General features: G+C 45.4%; 1 long non-coding RNA gene across 2 annotated transcripts in view; it reads right to left on the bottom strand.

Annotated features, from left to right (window-relative positions):
• LOC123594275 overlaps window positions 1–21,581 on the bottom strand; it is a 138,083-nt gene that overhangs the window by 54,187 nt on the left and 62,315 nt on the right. For both annotated transcript variants that reach the window (XR_006710735.1, XR_006710734.1), the window contains exon 3: window positions 4,629–4,754. This is a non-coding gene — a long non-coding RNA (uncharacterized LOC123594275). The remainder of the gene's footprint in view (window positions 1–4,628; window positions 4,755–21,581) is intronic.

Here is a 21,581-nt window from a genome sequence, read left to right as displayed (position 1 = left end):
ATAATAGGGGCACCTGGCTGGTTCAGTCGGTTAAGCATCCAACTTTGGCTCAGGTCATGATCTCACAGTTCATGGGTTGGAGCCCCGGGTCGGTTTCTAGCCCCGTGTCGGGTTCTGTGCTGTCAGCTTGGAGCCCAGAGCCTGCTTTTGACTCTGTGTCTCCCTCTCTCTCTGCCCCTCCCCTGCTGGTGCTCTATCTCTTGCTCTCTCAAAAACAGATGTTAAAAAAATAAAGTGGAAAAATAAAATCCCTGTTAATCATCCATCTTTTCTATAACCCTTTAAATAATAGAACTTGAAAATCTTCTAAGAGCAAAAAAGAACTGTACCTCTTTTAAAGAGATCAAATTTAACATATCATTGGGTTTTACACTCGCCACTTATAAGAAATTGATTGTACTTCATCTTACTTAACAATTATTCTGATTCTTAATGGTAAATTCTTTCATATACTGATTTGAATCCTATCACTAAGGAAATTTATCCAAGTCCACAGTTTTCTATATTTTCTTAGCTTATTCTTTCTTCTAAGCTTGTTCAGCATGGACTTACAGCCAAAATATTAAAATAAAGTGTTCCACATGCATGTTAAACTAATTCTGCAGAACACTGGTCTTTCATGAATTGTTGACATGCCAATAGAAAGGAAATTCCAAAGTTACATGAGATCATACTGCAAACTGTATGTCCCAGAAAAGTCACAAAGCCCCCTGGCATGACAAAGGCTCTGAGGATCCTATTATGAAGTAACTTGTCTAACTTTATTTGATTCAGCGTTTCCAAAGCTAACTTAATTGTAGACCTACCCTCTTCTCCATTGCACCCACACTTAGAAATCACAGGGCACTTCTAGTCCTCAGAAAATGGTTGGGGAGACTCTTACAGCACACAATGGCTGTATCTACATGCACGTATAGTTTTGCAAAATACAGCTTGATTCATCCAAACTAGGATGTAGTCATGAGTTGCTAACTGGTTGTTTTCAAAGGAACTGCACATATGACTTAGCTTAAGAATTGCTTCGTTGCTTCTTTTCTCTTTTTAATTTTACCCATTTACTTAGAGAGAGAGAAAGAGAGAGAGAGAGAGCAGGGGAAGGACAGAGAGAGACGGAGATACACACACACACACACACACACAGAGAGAGAGAGAGAGAGAGAGAGAGAGAGAGAGAGAGAGAGAATCCCAAGCAGGCTCTGCACTGTCAGCATGGAGCCCACTGGGGGGCTGGAACTCACAAACAGTGAGATCATGACCTGGGCCAAAACCAAGAGCAGGTCACATAATTGACTGAGCCACCCAGGCACCCCAAGAATTGTTTGGTGCTTCTGTAAAAAAAAAAAATCTACTTCCGTAGGTAGATACATTGACTATCCCTAAACCGAGCTGAATATCCAGGCAAGATCACTTCTCTGGGACTGTCTCATTCTTTAGTTCGGAAAGTCTGCCTTTTGTTTCAATTCTGTGTCTTACAGTTAGCAACTTTAAGACAGAATCTTGGGGCTGGGAAATGAGAAACCCAGAGTGTTTGAGCTAGGAGAACTTGAGAAAACTCCAAGCCCCTTCCATTCGCAAATGGCCCAAGAGGTCACACCGCATCCCTACACAGGCTCCTTGGACTCATTATCGTATTTCTGCCTTTTGTTGACCAATAAGCCAATGTTATTTGTGCTGACCTTGGCACCATTGGAAGATTGGTGCTCACGAGGAACCCAGATATCTGGGTATACATATTCTATAGGTTAGCAGAGGTACTTCTGATGGGGCAAACTCTCTAAGGGAAATTTCACATCACAGTGCGAGGTCTTAGAATCTTACATATGGAGTTATTTCTTCACTAGGGTCTTGTAATTAATTCTAATTAAGGGAAACATTAAGTAATGTTTTCCAATTAAGCCCACAAACAGTTTTCGACCCATGGTAGAATGCCTGTTTGTTCTTCGCAGGGGACATTAATATTATTAAGCACTGATAAAAGACAGCACTCGTTGCCTGCATCTTGTCACAGCTGCAGAATTGCTTTCTACGGAAAGGACAGAGAGACACTGTTTTTCCTTGGATTGTGCATTAATTTGGGGCAGCCTTGGTGGTTGGAGGAGGAGCCCTAATGTAAATCACGAGGAAGCTCTAAAACCTTGGGTGTCTGCCTGTCTCTCTCTCCCTGCCTTCTTCTTGCTGCTGTTGACCTAACCACACTTCCCTGGGCGGGTGATGCTTGAGGATGTCAAATGCTACACCTGTGGCTAATTCTCAGGCAACACAAGGAAGACTCTGCCACATTAGAAGCAATTGGCTGTTTGCAGGAAGCACGATGATCTGTAGTCACATCTCATTAGGGGCGCCTGGGCCCCGTGGTGCACAAGTGAAGCAAACGCCTGCCAATGTAATTTGTTTTATATGCCTAATTCTCTTCCTTATAATTAACATCTGAAATGCGAAAACAAAACGGGAGCGCTTTGCAGGCGTCTGGGATCCGGGGAGCACTTTCAGAGAGACTGGGATTTTAAAGCAGTCCTTTCCCACAACAAACAATGGTGTGTGTGCCAGGGGATGGGACATCCATAGGTCACCCTGGAGGGCTGACTGCTGGGGTACAGCATGTGTAGGGAGGGAGGAGAGGTCAGGAGCGAGAGTCAGCGTTATCCTCTACCCTGTGTGTGGGTTGAACTGCTGTCATCTCTGGGATGAAGTGGCCCGGCAAAGGTGTCACAGCAGTGGGACAGAGCCACCAGCCAACACCTCGCTGTATATGGCCCTAGTCAGCCTTTGCAGCCATTCCTCCACTGCCTTCCCCCGTCAATAGCTAGAAACAGTCGGACACGGAGGGACAGAGAAGTGACGCGTGATCGATCTTCTGCCACCAAGCATCCTGGGAGACAGACCGTGAAACCAGGCGAGAACATCATTCGCAGGGTCTCTGCAATGTGAATGGGGCTGCGTCGAAAGTTTCTGGGTTGGTCATCAAATCTGGAGCCTGCGCATCTGAGACCAGCCAGATGAGATCGAGTCTACATCATGGATGTACTAGGTGACTCTCTTGGTTACAAACACCAGAAACCGACCCTACCTAACTGAAGGTGAGGGAGAATTTGTTGGTAGGATATCGGTTCGCCCACAAACCTGACAAAAACGCGAGGAGATGAAGAAGCTGGTGACCACCAGCACAGACAGGGTCATGGTGCCAGACCAGCCTGGTGTGAGAATCCCACCCACTGCTGCCTCTGGACACTGCCTCTGCCCCTGGAGGTCACTGCTAATCACTGGGTGCCACCCACCTCCCTGTCTCCCACCAATCTCCTTGGCAGTATGTTGGCTGTTCTTTCCATTAATGGGTTTTTATGCTAAACCAGTAGAGTCCAAGATCTAGCGGGAGATTGGTAATGGCAGAGAAGATGGTTTTTAACCTCTCTTGGTGGGTGTTTCCAGCCCCTATTAGTCCTGCCCAGCTCATGGTTAGTGTCTTTATGTCACCCTCCCCAATCACCTCCTCTTTCTACTCCTTTCTATTTTGTCATAACGATGTCCATTTGTTGAGCGATTAGGCAATCTGTTAGATGATTAACATTCATCACGTCATTTCATCTCCATGGAAACCCACAAAGCAGGTATGATGATTCCCATTTTCAGGAAAGGAAATTAAGGTTTTAAAAGTTAAGCAACTTGCCCAGAGTCACTCAGCTAATATATAACAGAAATGGGATTTGAGCCCAAGTCTGGCTGATTCCAAAGCCTGAGATTTGGGTAGGATAAAGGACTCCGTCTCAACATTAAAAAAATCCATAGATACCAGTAAGATAATAGTACTTCTAGTATGTACTGATTAAAAATACATAATGACAGGGGGCACCTGGCTGGCTCAGTCGGTAGAGTATGACACTCTTGCTCTCATGGTTGTAAGTTTGAGCCCCACGTTGGGTGTGGAGATTACTTAAAAATCAAGTCTTTAACACTTTTTAAAATACATAATGCCAAAAGCAATGTTAATTCTGTATAAATTAAGACCTATTTTACGAATCCAAGTTTGTACCTACACACAATGCTATTCATCACATAAAGCATAGGTGAAAGACCTATCTAGGCTTCCACAAGGCCCCAGACACATGCCCCTTATGGTAACTATGTCCCCTCAATGCACCAGTGACGGGGGCAGGCACATGCCTGGAGATTGACCAGTTGGTTCAGAACTTTGATATGAACCAGAAGTCATGAACAACTGCACTAAAACCTGTAACTCTGTGGCTGCCATAGACTTTACATAATAAATGTTGAAGGAGGGAAGGGTGAAGGGAGGGAGGGAGAAAGAAAAGGAGGAGGGAAGGGAAGGGCAGATTTAGTTAAGAGAAACCAGCAGGAGAAGCTAAGTCAACTTGAAGGTTAACAGGTTCCCCATGTTCAAAGGCCAAGTCCAGAAAAGTCAGCTCCTGCTGGAGTAACAGGCTGACTTCACAGGTCCTGGAAGGTGAACTGAAGCAGGAGGCCATAACCTTGAGGAGGAAACCAGGCACCAAAGGAGCAAGGATCCAGGGAAAGGGCTCAAGTGATCAGACAAAGGCTGCGTCACCGACAGGATAGAATGAACCCAACACCGAGACCACCACCCACCACCCGCCATCCAGTGGAGGGCTTACCATGCTGCCAAGGGCAGGCCTCAGAGTTCCAGCCAGCTTCAGCCCTTCCATGCCTCCTGGAAGACATCATTTCCCAGACTGTGTTCTCCGGGACCCTCTTGTGCCAGGAGATCTCCATAGGGCTTTCTAAGAAGAAAGAACGTGTGCTCAAGTTCTGTTCCCTTCTTGGAGCTTCACAGGACCCACGAGCATCTAAACGGTCTTGCAAATATGAGGTAAAGAAACCCAAACTTACTTGATCTTGGAATGCTGTTGGCAGACTGCCCATTATCATCTCAGAGAGCACAAAGGTCCCAAGACAATACCTACAGAAACTCTGCCCTACAGCACTGTCATCCTAGAACACCGTGGACCCTTCTTCCATGAAGCCATGTCCTCGAAGGTATCTCTCTCTTTACTGTAACTTTCTGACTTGATTAGGTTTCCATGCAGATTCATCCTGACATGGCCAGTGGAAGCATTTTCAAGGCCTTTCTATCATCTCTTCTGAAGCACTTTCCTTGACCCTTCCCCATCCCAAGCCTACCTCATTCCCACACAACCCCAGTTGGCTGCCACATCCCCAGTGTCAAGGTGAAGAGCACGCACTTTGAACCTGTCTGTGTGGGTTTGCATTCTGGCTCTGCCACTTACTAGCTCCGTTATTTTTGGCAAATAACTTAAGCTCTCTGTGCCTCTTAGTTTCCCCATGTGAAAACTGGGGGTGGTAATGTTACCCACCTCGCCAGGTTGTCATGAGGATCAAACGACCTTCTAGACTACTGGCACTGTCAATGTGTTTGCTCTCACCCTCACACTGCCCAGCGATAAGCATTTGGCCACTCCTCCAGTAGACTGTGTGCAATTTGAGAGCAAAGACTGTGCCTTTAGCTCTGTTTCCTGTGTCTAGCCCAGGGCCTGACACTTGCTGGCTATCCCCCATCTAACTTGGTGAATCAAGAAACGATCTGTTGTGATTTTGAGAGAAATCAAATGGAGACCAAAATTTGTTTTCTAGAAAACGACAGCAAATCGAGAGAAATCAGCTGATGATTAAAGACACACACACACACACAAACACACACACACACACACACACACACACACACACACACACGCAGAGCTCAGGTGTGAAACTGCAGCTGAGAGATGTCTGGTTCCATATCCCAATGCCAGCCTCATCTCTCGGAATCCATAATTACAACCCGAATGGCAATGCCTTGTTTCATCTGAGCATCTTTTTAATGGAGAATTGATTTTCTCTCCCTTAGCAAAAATTTTCAGTGGCCTCACAAAGGGGAAAAATTAACTCTTACATTTGCATGTCAAATGTTTTAATTCTCAATTATAAAATCTGTCTTTCTAAGACATTCTAGAAATGGCAGCAGAATGGAAGCCTGGCTGCGGGCTCTAAATTGCTCTTAGCAGCTCAACTTTCTAATGTTCCATTCTGGGGCAAGCATTTCTTAATTGGGTGGGAGTTTCCAGACTTTTCATCTGTTTGTCAGGGGAAGGGGGGGGGAGTGGAGGGGAGGAAGAGAGCTGGATACAGACCCAAAAGGGTTTGTTCATAACAATTTAGGCAAGATTCTTTTAAGTTCATCACACAGCGCAAACCTTTCAAGCAGCCATATTCCAGGCAGCAAACCATTTTTACAGCTCTGTGCTTGTCTGTTGTGCCTTGCGGTGTCAGACTTATCTCACTCTGTCCTTGTCCTAAACTCAGATATGACAGTGGGAGTGGACCAAAAAAACGCAAAGAGAATTATCAAGTACCAAAGAAGCAAATAACCAAAGTCTGTATTTTCCCCAGTTGGAGTTTTCAATTCACCTGGGAAGTGTTTTTGTAGTTTGTGGCGCGTTTCAAGTTTAAAACCACCACAGCCACAACACTCTCTAAAAAAATCTCTCCTCTGTGTGTGAGTGTGAGCATGACTTTATGGGTGTGTGTGTGTGTGTGTGTGTGTGTTTTCTCCTTTGGTTTTTTGCATTTGTTTTTTCATTTCTGTGAAGAGTAAGTGAGGATGTTTTGTGGCCCACCTAGTTCCGCGCCTTCAGAAAGACTGGCTCTGTCCTGGGCCTTGAAATGGACTTGGCGGTTACCTTTCGGCAAGTCCTCCTAGTAACCTGCCCTGATGTTTTCCCAACTCCAGAAACGGAACGGACTTGCGTTCAGGCCTACAGACAAGGCGCGAGGGCTATTTACAAAGTTAGCCAATCTGGCGCCTCCCAGGGGCTTTTCACAAGGTGGAGGACGTTAATATTCTAAATAGTTCTAACCCTCTAGCCTGCGCGTGTTGCGAGTTGCTTCATCATCCGTACAGAGCCTTTTCTTTAATCTTCCCCATGAGCATGTACGCAGGTTCAAATGGTGATAATTACCATAAAACAATTCTGTTGTCCTTCTCCCAATAAAAATCGCTCTGTTAATCAGCCAACACGCAGCCCCCTTGTCTGAGGACCCTTATGCCAAACTGGCGGGGTAGAACGCGGCTGCAGATAAATTAGCCCACGTGTGATTGCATGCGAAAACACATTGATTTAGGATTTTTTTTTCCTCTCCCGTTCAACCTGACAACTTGTCTAAATAGGCTTCTGCCACGACCTGACAGCTCGTGGACAAGCTGTGTACAACAGGCCATTAAAACGAAAGGCTCTGAATAGGGAGAGTACAAAACAGAGACAAAGGGATAAGATTGAAAGATAAAAGGATGAAACAAAGGAAGTGTGGTGGGGGCTGAGGGGTGGGGCCTGAAGACGTACCCTTTAATTCTGCTTTCAGACTTTGTCGCGGGCCACAGTCTCAGGAGCAGCCCCCCGAGATGGAGTTTAGGGTAAAGGCTATTTTGGAGGGATGGACCCCTCAGCTGAAGAAGGCAGGGGGTGGGGGTGTGGGGGGTGGGGCTGGACACAGGGACATGCTGAGCCGTGATTCAGGCTGGACAAAGTCCCAGGCGGCCCCCCTCCCAGGCAGAGCTCAGAGTGGTCCTGCGTTGGGCTGGAATGATTGGGAACACATTCCCCTTTCTCTCCGCCTTTGCAAAGGCAAGGGTGTGTGTGCTCTTGGGCTGAGGGCACTCCCGGTCGCTGAGGCAAACCCCAACCAAGTCGACGGCTGTAGTACAAAGTCCTTCCTTGGACCATGCAGCTCTGTGTCCACCACAGAGATTTTCCATCCCCCACGTGATCATAGCCCAGCTCCCTACACGTCTGTGGTCACTTCCCAGCACTCAGGGCTGTCTGATCCCAAAGTCCACTCTCTTAACTAGGACACTACAGACGTGGCCCGCTATCCACAAGTAGGGTGTTCTCTCCTTTTGTAAGCAAAGAAGCAATTACCATTCATGTACACAGAGAAGTTGTTGAGCATTCCCAGACCCCGCAAATCACCTCTCTCAGGCCTGATACCTTAGGACACATCTTGCTAACAGGTGCACAAAATAAATCAAGATAAGGCACAGATGCTCACAGATGTAGTTGAAAGCTCTGGGGGCCTGATGTGGAGTTTCTGAGAGTAGTTCTGGGGGAAGGAGCTTGGCGGGGCCGCTTTCGCTGCTCTCGGGATGTGCTCTGCCTCTAACGGCTCTCTGCAAAACAAATGGTGAACGCTATTTTTCCTTTCCGACTTTTTTCAAAAAAGCAAAAGTCCTGTTCAGATTTCTTTCAGTTAGCAAAGGCAAATCCTGATGTAGGCATTTCATAAAAGCAAAGTGGCTCCACGCAAAACTTTGAAAAGTGAGGGATACCTCTAGACTGACTAGAACAGATGCAGGTCCACGGGCCACAACTGCACCTCCTTCCCTGACATCGTCCACAACAGTGTAACAGAAAACACTTTTATTAGGACTGTCAGTGCTCCAGGCACCTGGGTGGCTCAACTGGTTAAGCGTTGACTTTGATTCGAGACTCATGGTTCGAGAGTTTGAGTTTAGCCCCGTATCGGGCTCTGCACGGATAGTGTGGAGCCTGCTTGGGATTCTCTCTCTGCCCCTCCCCAACTCACGCTCACTCTCTCTCAAAATCAATAAATAACCAGGTGTTGCAGGGGATCCTTGCCTCACTTTGACTGCCAGACACAGTGTTTTACTTAGCATATACTATGTTCTGACGTCTCTGGTTGGATTCCTGGGGAACCAGATGCTGGGACAGAAATTAACATGCAGAAGATTTATTAGCCCTTGCTCTTGGGATCAACACCTGGGGAAGGGAGGGGCAAGAAGCAGAAGTGGCCAGACCAAGAAGTTGAATTACAGTGCAGTTCCAGTGAATGCCCCAGTTGATCCTATGGAAAGCTCTAGAGCTAAAATGCCTCATCATTGTTGTTCTGAGTTGGGGCATGGGGGCTGAGCCTTTATATGTTTTGCCAGATAGTGGTTGGGTATGGGACACCCTGGGGATGGAGCATGACCTTGGGCTAGGTGGCTCTCTGCAACTAAGACAAATCAAAAAGTGGGACTCAGCTTAAGGCTGTCAGCTATCAACACTCCCAACAGCTGGAGGAATGTGTTCTTCATTCTATAAAGGAGATCTAGGAGGCAAATCACAGCACCCACTCTAACTATTTTCTTTCAAATATTCCAAGGGTTATTTTTTATTGGTCTCATTTTACAGAAGAGAAAATTGAGGGCAAGACAAGTTAATGACTTATCCCCAGACATTTAATTATCAATGCATTCATTTAACAATATTTATTGAGTATGTTTTGTGTGCCAGGCATTGTGCATGGTCCTGAGAATTTAATGGTGAACAACAAAAGACCCCTGACTGCATCTAAATAATATTATAGTGTTATCAACTATCCCAGATACAGAAAAAATTTTTAGAAGTTTGTCTGTTTTGGGGTACCTGGGTGGCTCAGTCGGTTAAGCGTCTGACTCGATTTTGGCTCAAGTCATGATCTCACAGTCTGTGAGTTTGATCCTCACATAGGGCTCTGTCCTGACAGTGTGGAGCTTGCTTGGGATTCTCTCTCTCCTTCTCTCTCTACCTCTCTCTCTCTCTCTCAAAATAAATAAACTTAAAAAAAAAGAAAAAGAAGTTTGTTTCTTTAGAACAGCTATCTAAAAATTTACTTGATCCAGGAATAAATATTTGAAAGCTGTTTATATATATTACAAAACTTCTTTCCAAGAGAGTTAAAAAATTGTAAACATATATTGCTAAAATTTTGAGGATGGGGAAAGGCGGAACCAACTTGGCCATGAGATTCATAGCACCATGAGGAAGTGTTCAGTATAAATCAACCTTAAACCAGCCAGCCAGTTTTCATCTGGAACCTCCAAAGGGATGGCAGATAATAACACCTACTTCTTCATCATTTCACTGATAGCATCAATGGCAGCAACAACAAAAACCAAGCAGTCAAGCACTAAACTTTTATCAAGCACCTACTCTCATTAGCACATTGCCTATTTGAAAAATTGTTGTTTAAGAGATCAAGTCGGTGAGTTCCAGATGCAGAGCGCATAGTATAGCGGAAGCAGGTCTCTCGTATGTAGGATTTTTGTAGCCCAATAATTTCATTCCTGACTATATGTTGAACGATGGAACAATCAAAATGATGCTGAACTCAGCACCCATGGACACCTGTGCCCGCCAACCCTCTGTACTTTGACACCATGGCTTTTATTTGGATAGGGAAAGGAGAAGGAGAGGGGAAGGGTTGCCTCCACTCTGGGTTCTGATTCAGTAGACCTAAGGTATAGCCTGGAATTTGCATTTTGAAAGTGTTTTCCCCACCTCCCAAATAGGAACCATGGCTTTAGCATCTAGAACTTTCCCTCACACTCTCCCCCATAGTGTCTGGTGTTCTCCTCCATCAGGGCTGGCAAGGAACTTGTTAGCCAATTCAAAAGGCTGGTTGGAGCTCCGGTTTTAATGGGTGATTCTGAATCACAGATACCCCTCTGAGCTAACTTCTGTAGGTCAAGTGTGTTTGAGGCCTGATCAGTGACTGCACTGGATAGCCCTTAATGCCAGATTCAAGTTACAGTGGGATTCCTATAGACAAAAAAAGACATCAGGATTCTGGGACATGATAATGGGTATGAAAAGGTGATATTTCAAGTGCCAAACAGAATAAACTGGAAGCAGTCTTATCATCCACCACTCAGCAGGAAAGCAGCAAAGGGGCCTTCTCAAAAAGGGATGGACCAATGCATCTTCATGTTCCCAGGCTGCTCCTGACCTTGCACGGAGAGAAAAAGCCACAGAATTCCACAACTTGTGGGTAAATGTAGAACTGACAGCACAGCAAGAGAAAGGATTGTCACTGGTGCAAATATTTACTCAGAATAGACCAACAAATTGTGCAACTCTCTTCTACTACCTGATCTGAGCAAAACCTCCTCAGGGAAGAAGTTGATAAACCCTAAGATTGTAACTTACCAGGGCAGAAACAATCACAGGGGCTGGATCTCAGAATGAAGCATATGTACTTATATTTTCTATTCCTTTGAATTATTTTCCTTTTTTATAGAAGTATAGTTAACACACAACCCTTTGAATGTTTTTACATAAACACCTGCTTGCCAAAAAGATGTGGACCCTAGAGAGAGTATTCCAGAAGCCTTGCTGATTGCATTGGGTTTCCACAAGTGAGCCCTCAGAGAAAGTGCTTGGAATAGCATTCTGGGACATTCTACCACTATGAAGAGGTAACTTGTTCCACCAAACAATGATAAATTCAGCACTCATAGCAACCAACTTTCCCAATAGAAATAAATTCTAGGGGCACCTGGGTGGTTCAGTTGGCTAAAAGCATCTGACTCTTGATTTCAGCTCAGGTCATGATCTCACAGTTTGTGAGATTCTCACAGTTTGGGATTCTCTCTCTCCTCTCTCTGCACCCCCACTTCTCCCTGTCAAAATAAATACATAAACACTATATATATATATATATATATATATATATATATATATATATAAAGAAGTAACTTCTAATCATGCCCCCAGATAGACTTGGCCACATAAACAACAAACTACCCTGTATGGACACCCACCAGTTTTTTATCAGGAACCTCAATCATGTAAAGACTTAATAATAGCAGCTTGTGTTCAAATAGCTTTTAGGCTTACAAAGTATATTTTATATATATATATATATATATATGCCTCAAAACAACCCCATGAGGTATATCTCAATTGCCCCCATCTTACTCATGAGGAAACTGAGGCTTCCCAGGTTAAATGGCCATCCAAAATGTTCACCTAGACATCTACTTCTGATAATGTTGGAGGAGGTTTTTTGCAGACTAGCCTTTCCACAGAGAATTACCAGAAGAGTGGGACAGAAATACAAAGAATGTGACTGAAGGCCTCGGGGATCTTCCAGAGTAACAAGTTCTTGAAGGGCCAGTATCTTTGTCCTCCTGGGCAGCCTTAACGGAAAATAGTGGCAAGTGGTTTAAACAACAAACATTTATTTCTCACAGTTCTGGAGGCTGGGAAGTCCAAGGCATCAGCAGATTTGGTGTCTGATGAGGTATTTGACCGACTTCCTGGTTCATAGACAGCCATCTTTTCGTTGCAACCTCCCATAGTGGAAGGGGTAAGGGATCTCTCTGGGGTCCCTTTTATAAAGACACTAATCCCGGGGTGCCTGGATGGCTCAGTCAGTTAAGTGTCTGACTCTTGATTTCGGCTCAGGTCATGATCTCAAAGTTCGTGAGTTTGAGCCCCGCATTGTTGGGTTCTGCGTTGGCAGCACGGAGCCTGCTTGAGATTCTCTCTCTCTCTCTCTCTCTCTCTCTCTCTCTCCCCTCTCTCTGCCCCTCCCCCCGCTCATTCTGTCTCCCTCTCTCCAAATAAATAAACATAAAAAAATACAAAGACACTAATCCTATTCCCAAGAGCTCTGCCTTCGTGACCTAATCACCTCCCAAAGGCCCCACCTCCTAATGCCATCACATCGGGGATTAGGACTTCAACATATGAATTTGGGGGCAGGGAGGGGGGGAGACAAACAGTCTATAGCAGCCAGGATCCCAGAGAGAAGGGAAGTGCATTGAGAAGAGTCTGGCATTCTGTACCCAATCTCCCCCTTGAGGCATCTGCTGATCTCCTAGGAAACTTGGGGCCAAGAGTCTAAGAAGCCAAGTACAAAATGGCAACTAAGGCACTGGGGGGCCAAGGGGAGTTTCTGGAAGTCTCGCAGTACAGGGAGACAAAAATTAGAGTTTGGGGCTACCCAGGAGGCCAGAACTTGAGGGGCCAAGATTTCAGAGAGAAGGGAAACATACCGAAGTGAGCCGGACCTTGTTTTAAGGCAATTGACACAAGGCCCTTCCTTCCTGTGTAAAGATACAGCAAGGTGTAAAGAGAAAGCAAAAGGGTGGAAAAGGTATATCATGTGACCATTAACCAAAAGAAAGCTGGTATAGCTACCATAACAGCAACTAAAGCGGACGTAAGGATAAGCAGCATTATGAGAGATAAAGGGACATTTGATAAAATGTAAACTGACTGAAAAAAAGAGGAAGCAGACAAATCCACAATCTTGGTGAGGACTTTTAATATAACTCCCTTATTCTTGAAAATCCAAGACCATCAGCAAGCCTTTGGACCACCCTTTCTCAAATACTTATGTTTCTGGCAAGCAGGGATTATATCGAAAAAGATTCCAAGGAGTGAAAAATGTGGGTACAGATGCTTCATTCGGAGACTTAAATCATTTTTAGAATTTCTGTCTTGTTAGTTACTTTCCTCCATAACCGAGAGAGAAAAAACAGGCAAAAAGAAATCAGGAGTAATATGGAAGGTATGAACCACACAAATAACAAAATTCACACACATACATACACACACACACACACACACACACTACAAGTGTGCATGAGATCTTTATCAAAATTAAATATACCCTGGGCCATAAAACATATCAACACAAATTTCAGACAATTAAAATCATTTGGAATATGTTCCCTGACCACATTTCAATTAAGCTAGAAACCAATCTAAAAATAGGTATAACTCAGGGCGCCTGGGTGGCTCGGTCTGTTAAGAATCCGACTTGCCGGGGTCTGGGAGGGGGGAAGCCTAGGTGGCTCAGTTGGTTAAGCTTCCGACTCCGGCTCATGTCATGATGTGTGGTTCGTGACTTTGAGCCCCGCGTAGGGCTCTCTGCTGATAGCTCAGAGCCGGGAGCCTGCTTCAGATTCTGTGTCTCCCTCTCTCTCTGTTCCTCCCCTGCTCGCTCTCTCTCTCTCTCTCTCTCAAAAATAAATAAATAACAAACATTAAAAAAGAATCCGACTTGGGCTCAGGTCATGATCTCACAGTTTGTGAGTTTGAGCCCTGCATTGGGCTCTGCTGCAGCTCAGCGCCTGAAGCCTGCTTCAGATTCTGTGTCTCCCTCTCTCTCTACTCCTTCCCCACTTGTGCTCTGTCTCTGTCTCTCAAAAATAAATAAACGTTAAAAAAAATAAAATAAATAAAAACAGGTAAAGCTAGAAAACCATCACATATTTGGACATTAAATATTATACTTCTTTTAATATGAAATTAATTGTCAAATTGGTTTCCATACAACACCCAGTGCTCTAAATATTACACTTCTAAATAAGGCTTAGGTAAAAGAAGAAATCACAGTAAAAATTAGAAAATACTTTGTACTGAGTAATAATGAAAATATTTCATCTCAAAACTCGTGGGATGCAGCTAGAGCCATGCTTACATGGAAATTTATAGTCTCAAATTCATAAACTGAAAATTAAAACTGAGAGTCAGTATTCATCTCAAGAAGGGGAAACATAGTAAATTCAGCCCACAGTGGAAGGAAGGAAATCGTAAAGCCAATCAAAAACACATTTACATACAATAGAGAAACTCTACAAAGCCAGAAGCAGTTCTTTGAAGGGCAAGAAGGGTGGGAGTTTCACGTAGCCAGAGGCAGAGTCCTGACCTAAACCCTAACTTTGACCTAGCCTCCTCCAGAGGTCTCTGGCACTGGAGGCCCTCAGCAACTCTGGCTCCTGTGACCCGCGCCACAGGGGGGTGGGGGTGGAGGTGCGAGTGTGACTCAGTGCCCAACAATAACAGGCACTTGAGAAGTCACTGGGCTCACTTTCTGGAAGCTTCAACCATCTAGGAAGGAGTCCCTCAAACTGCCAGGGGCTCTTTTATCAAAAGCGAACGTTTTCACTGGCCTACAAGCTTTAGTTTTTTCTGCTCTCTTGTCTCAAAATTAACTACAGTATCACATGGTTATGGACTAAATCTTCACATGGCGATATACGGGCTTGTGTTTTCACATGGGTTACTCCAGTTAACAGAAGTGGTCCCCTGCCACCGTTTCCCATCAGGGGTCAGGAGTGGCACCAGCCGATGGCTGGGACAGCCTCCTTCCGGAGCTGAGAAAACTCAGGCAGTGTTAGTTGCAGACTTCTGGAAAGCTTCCATTTGACTTCATGCTTCCTTGATTTTCATCTTGCAAAGGACTCCAAGTGGCTTACACAGAGAGAAAGGGAACTCTCGTTTATTGAGTGCCTACTGTGTGCCAGAGACTTTAAATTAATTAATCCACTTAATCCTCACCACCCCTCTGGGCTGCTGCGTGCATTTTTCCGGAGGAAAAAAATTCAAAGGGCAAAGTGTTTGAATAGCCTCGCCCCAGTCACGGAGCTTTAACTGGCAGTATTATTTTTCTTCCATGCCAAAGCTCCCTTTCTTGAGAAACGATCAAGCAAAATAATTAAGAGAATGGGTTTTGCAGTTAAACAGACCTTGATTCCTGTACTGGGGCTGCTACTGAAACCGTTGTGACCCTGGGCCAGTCAGCTGACCTCTGCTGGACAATGATGCCAGAAGCTACCTCGTCGAGCCACTGAGAGAATTAAATGAGATAATCCACACCAGCACTAACGGCACCGCTTCTATCCCTCCTTTCACTGTTGTAACTCTGATTATAGCTACTGCCACACCAGTATATCACGCTGTCTATTGGCCTCCATTTTACTCTGGGGCTGGGCCAATGGCTGCACTAGCTTCATCTGATGCCATTCGAAAGAGCCCGATTCACCAGCCATAAAAAGAAATGAGGAAGTTAACAGCTGGTGGTGCAGCACAGGCCCCGGCAGTCAGGCCCCGTGGGTTTTGTTTTGACCACTGAGTCATGCAGTGACCAACAATCACATGGAACATCGGCCAGCTCTCCTGTTGTTCCTCAGGGGTAAAGATACCAACAAAGCCTCCGGTTTAGCCCATGAAATTTCACTACCTGCTTTAAAACCTCCTCGGGGACGGCGGGGAGGCGGAGGGGGGGGGGTTGGTTTAGGAAACACAATTAGCAATTTTTCTTGACGGAATCATTTCATTTTTCCATCAGGCTTTCCTTTTAACTTCTCACCTACCCAGCTGGCCTTCTGGTATATTTGAGCAGAACAGCCACGACGCAGACCATGAAAATAATCTGGAAGGATCAGAAAGGAGTCCAGTCGCTGCATACCGGAGGTGTTCAGGTGTTTGTCAAACGAACGTGTGAATGAACTGGCAGGCATTTGTGCAGTCATTCCTCACATCCAAAGCATTGGAAAGCAAAATGTAATTTATTTTCAGCTTTGGCCTCCTGCTTGGCCCACGGGCTTCGCGTGTTTCAGAAGCAACAGTCCCTATGCTAGAAAAACTTCCCAACTCTGCTCCTGGTAGCGGTGAGCGAGCAATACGCTGGAGCTCCCAATTTCTGCTGGGTTTGGCCTTTTACTACTCATCACAATTACGATTACTCATCTGGTGGCTGATTTCCTTGACAGGTGTATCAGGGAGCACAGAAATTGGCACAGAGAGGACACTTGATGAATACCAGTTGAATGAGTGAACGAATGAATGAATGAGCTACTTACTAGCTACCAAACCAATGCTTGGACATGGCATGTGTTACAAATTTCAGCTTAGTGCTCCTGCACATCCTCTTTCCCTTTCTCGGATTTTTACCTCCCAGGCAGGCTGAGAGGTACCTCTCCTGCCGTGTTGGATTGAAATTAGGAAATGCATACGTTAGTGAGAGACTGGCTCCCTCCTGTACTTTAAACCCCACCCTCCATCAGCCCTGGGGAGTTCACAGGCTCCTCCCACATCTCCCACATTCCCCGGGGTGCACAGTCAGGGAACTAAGCGGCTTCCTATCTGTCCACACACGGTGACTCATCTCGCTTTAATGTTGCCTCGTCCTGTGTGAGTGGAAATCTGGCTACTAGAGAGGCACGGCCGGCAGAGCCACCTCCTAGAAACCAAACACACATCTGGCAGAGCTCACTTGTTTCCATCTTCCGCAGAGAGGAGCAGATTATCTAAATGCTGATTAAGTCATGAGCTGTTGGTATGGAGACATTTCACTCTGAAGTACCACGGATCCAGTGAGCCTCAAAGAGGGGATGCCTTCTGTACATTTCTTTTCATTTCTCCCACAGGGATAGACATGGCCAGAAGGCAGAGAAAAACTCAGATTCAAAGTGGTGGTCTGGAATGGTTAAGTGTCCCAAGAAGCGGGGCTAAGGGAGGGGCCGGATGAGTGGAAGGGACAGGATTACAAGGGGAGCCTTCACGCTTTAAGCCTGTACCCAGGCAACTGGTAGCATGGGAGCGGGTACATGCACACGGTCATCACTCAGGCGGATACAGACTTCTAGAGCTTGTGGGTGCTCGTGGCCATCGTTGTTCCTGCCAAACAATGCCCAGGAAGCTACCCGTCTTACCTCTAAAAGACCCTTCGCCACTGGTTTCGCAGCTTTTCTGATTTGATTACAAACACAAGCCTAGTTAGGAGCGACAGACAGTATCAGTGCCCCCACTAGGATTTCCTTTTTGGCAGATGCACCCTGACGCCCCACTGCTGCGGGCCTCTGGCTGCTGAGAGGATTGGCCCCAGCCAGCTGAAGCACCGTGCGCCATCCTTGGCAGCCCGTAGTCAATAACCAACTGAAATGGGGGCAGAAAAAGCCAACCCCCACCACGGGACGCCCGGGTAGCTCAGTTGGTTCAGCATCTGACTTGGGCTCAGGTTGTGATCTCACGGTTTCGTGGGTTCAAGCCCCACGTCGGGCTCTGTGCTGACCCTGCAGAGCCTGCTTGGGATATTCTCTCACTCTCTCTCTCTCTCTCTCTCTCTCTGCCCCTCCCCTGCTTGTGCATGCTCTCTCTCTCTCTCAAAATAAATAAATAGACTTAAAAAAAAAACTTAAAAAAAAAAAAGCCAACCCTCTTGCTTCAAGGTGGGATGACTCTGGTGCCATTTCTACTCCAAGAGCCACTACGGAATTAGGCTAAAGCTGGACTCCAGCTGGACCACATCCTTGTGTAGCTTCTTTGCCCTTGTCTAGCTTTCCACCCTCCCCATCTCCCAAGAATACTCTTTTAATGAACTCGAACAAGACTCTGTCTCAGGCACTGCTTCTGGGGTTCAAGACTCAAGATAGGCACCAATACAGAGCCACGTGAGTGGCTCAGTGGGTTAAGCACCTGACTTCAGCTCAGGTCATGATCTCACTGTCCATGAGTTCAAGCCCCACGTCGGGCTCTGTGCTGTCAGCTCAGAGCCTGGAGCCTGCTTCAGATTCTGTGTCTCCCTCTCTCTCTGCCCCTCCTCTGCTCATGCTCTGTCTCCCTCTCTCCCTAAAAAATAAATAAACATTAAAAAAAATTTCTTTTAAGATAGGCACCAATACAGCCACCACACACATAGCGCTTCCTTCATGCCAAGAGTCCTAAGGGTATTACCTCACTGACTCCTCACAAATCTACCCCTATGAGGTCAATGTTACCAATTATCTCCACTTGGCAGTCGAGGCAAGTGAGGCACAAAGATGTTGTGTAATCTGCGCAATATCACACAGTAAGCGACAGAGCCAGATTCGAGCCCACACAGTCCAACCACAATTACAATTCATACTGATTCCCAAAACTCTCTTTAACACACCTGCTTATGTTCCTTCTCAGAAAGCAAGCTCGGCTCTCCCTCGTTCCTTCTGGAAGTTTTACTATCCAGGAAACCGGGGACATTTTGAAACTATCATCCTGAAAAACAAATCTCAATAACCCGAATGGTTTCCCCTAGTTGCCCCCCCCCCAAACGCTCCAATCCCAGCCAGCATTATGTAAAGATTAATTTCATACTTGAGCAGATGCTGAGCAGTCTGCGCGGCTATGGCTACAAAAAGTATCCTACTTAAGGGAGAGTAGGAAAGACAGCTCCAGAGCACAGCCTTTTCCAAGTAAAATCCTGTCAAAGCACACTTTCAGATAGTCACAGTGGTGGCGGCTGAAACTTACCCAACGTAGGGGGATAGGGAGGGCTGAAGCAACAGAAATGGGTGCATAGACCCACCAAAAGACATATTTAAAGCATCATTGCGGTAAGAGCAAAATCCTGCAAGCCACCCAAATGCCCATGAAAAGTAGAAAGGAAAAATGAACTGGGGTAGATGCACACAGTAGATGCCTATGTTGCAGCGGGAATCACTGAACTATAACTACACATAAAAATATGGAAGAGGGGCGCCTGGGTGGCTCAGTTGGTTAAGCGTCTGACTCTTGATTTCGGCTCAGGTCATGATCTTGATGTTCGTGGGATTGAGCCCTGCATCCGGCTCTGAGCTGACAGCACAGAGCTTACTTGGGATTCTCTGTCTCCCTCTTTCCCGGCCCCTCCCATGCTCAGTCTCTCTCTCTCTCAAAGAGACTTTCCCGGCCCCTCCCATGCTCAGTCAGTCTCTCTCTCTCTCTCTCTCTCTCTCAAAATAAATAAACATTAAAGAAAAAGTACATTAAGAAATATGGAAGACTTTTCACACACATGATGTTGAACAAAAACAGCCACAAAAGAGTGTATACTGCAAGATTCCGTTCATATTAAGTTCAAAACCACACGAAACTGATCTATTGTGTTAGAAGACAAAGTAGTGGTTACCTTTGGCAGGGGAGGGCATGAGGGAGTCTTTTAGTGTGCTGGTCACAGTCTGTTTCATGATCCGGGTGCTGGTTTCGTGGGTGTGTTGACCTTATGCAAATCCACAAAACTGTATGCTTATTATCTGTGTACTTCCTGGAGGAAAACTATATAGCTCAATAAAAACCTAAAAACATGAGAGAAGGCAACGCTGTTAAGAGAAAGAAAGCCTCCTCCAACCCAATTCCCATAGAAAGGCTGTCTTTTTTTTTTTTCCAGAAGTAAAATTATTTCAATGAAGACCAAAGCAGTTTTCTTACACAGTGATTACACTTGTAAGTTCAAATTCCTGAGACAGGTATTAGGTTACTCTTCAGAGATTGCTCCTTATTCCTCGTTTTCTGCCCTGCACTGGTTTTTGGAATGTTCTCTATATTCCAAAGTACTGGGCCTACATGCTTATTTACTCAGAAAGCAGAAAGCAGTCAACAGAGGCATTCATTAACTACTAGAATAAAATGCCACTGTAAGGCCACATCCATGTTTAGTCAGGGCATGGGTTGATGGTGGCGACAGATAAGAGGGCAGGGGAAGCCTGTGTTGTGTGGAACTAGCCAGCACCGAAGCAGCAGGAGCCCCTGTCACACAAGGGCTGCCTTTGGGGCCTCCTCTGGGGCCTGTCCATTCCGACGATGTTTCCCATCACCTCTTCTTCAACACAAGGAGTGAGCAGCCGCAAAGAAACCAACAGTCTAGCTTCCAATAACCCTGTCAATTTATTTCAATACACAACAGGGTCCCTGATGTGGAAAAATCAGATTTCTAGGCCTCTTCAACATCTGTTTCTGGCAATCGTGATGTGTTATCTTTTTTCATTGCAAAAAGCAGCTGGTGAGTTGTCATGCCATCATGCCATTTCATTTAAAAAAAAAAAAAAAAAAAGACCGAGTAAAATAAGTAATGCCTTCAGAGAGATTATTTATGACTTGGCCAGAGAGGAGATAAAGAAATCTTCAGTACATGAAGGCCTTTCTCCTCTGTTAGCATTGGGATAGAGGGTCACATTTGAGCAAACCTGAATGTGTGGTAATGATTTGTCACACATTACATCTGTCCTCCACCTACAGGCTGGGATTGATGTCCATTTATTAGTTCGTTTGCATCACAAACACTTATTGAATGCCTGCTATAAGTGAAGCATTATGCTAGGTGCTTAGGGACGTGGCAGTGGATTAGACAAAGACCCTACCTTCTGGCAGCTATGTGTCACAGAACTGGGTGTCGTGCCAGGGTTATGCTCCTCTATCAAGTCTCTGACCTTCTTTGGCACAGAAGCCTTCTATCAGAAAAATACACGGGGCCTCTTTATCTCCCCACCAACCCAATGTTCCCAGCTCACAGCTGCTGCTGTTCAAGAGGCTTCTCAAGCTTGTCCCTTGAGACATACCTGAGGGTGTAAGCAAAGATGGAGCATGTTTGTGATAGAAGGTTCTGGATGATCTAACTCCTGCCAACCTTTTTAACATCATCTCTTATGACTCTCACTCTTCCACCTTGCTCACTGTACGAGGGTCACGCTGGGCATCTTTCCGACCCTCAAATGTGCCAAGCTCTTGACCACCTCAGGACCTTTCTGTTAACTGTCTTCCCAACCTAGATTCTCTTACCCCAAATCTTCTCAATAAGTACTGCAACCATATCTTCTTGTTATTGAAATACCAGCTTAAATGTCATCCCTCAGAGAGACTTTCCCTGGCCATCACCTATGATAGCTCCCATCCCATCACTCCGCACGACGTTATCTTGGTGTTTCCTGCTCCGTGGATTGCATGGATTGTCCGTCTCCCTCGCCCCCATAGAATGTAAGAGTGATAACATGGGGACGCCATCTCTCTAGTTCACTGCTGTATTCCTGGTACACACTCAATACATATTTCTTGAAAATTTTTATAAGCAGAAGAATAAATGGAAAAACATTACAAATAATATAAAAATCCAACAATTGAAGATCTTTGAATAATTATGGAATATCTCTACAAATGGGCTGCCGTCTATCGAATAAAACTGATGGCATAGCTTAGTGTTTTTAAGACTAC

This window comes from Leopardus geoffroyi, chromosome X, assembly GCF_018350155.1.
Source record: "Leopardus geoffroyi isolate Oge1 chromosome X, O.geoffroyi_Oge1_pat1.0, whole genome shotgun sequence".
Taxonomy (NCBI): Eukaryota; Metazoa; Chordata; class Mammalia; order Carnivora; family Felidae; genus Leopardus; species Leopardus geoffroyi.
The sequence above is the reverse complement of the archived record's forward strand: the minus strand, read 5'-3'. Positions and strand labels throughout refer to the sequence as shown.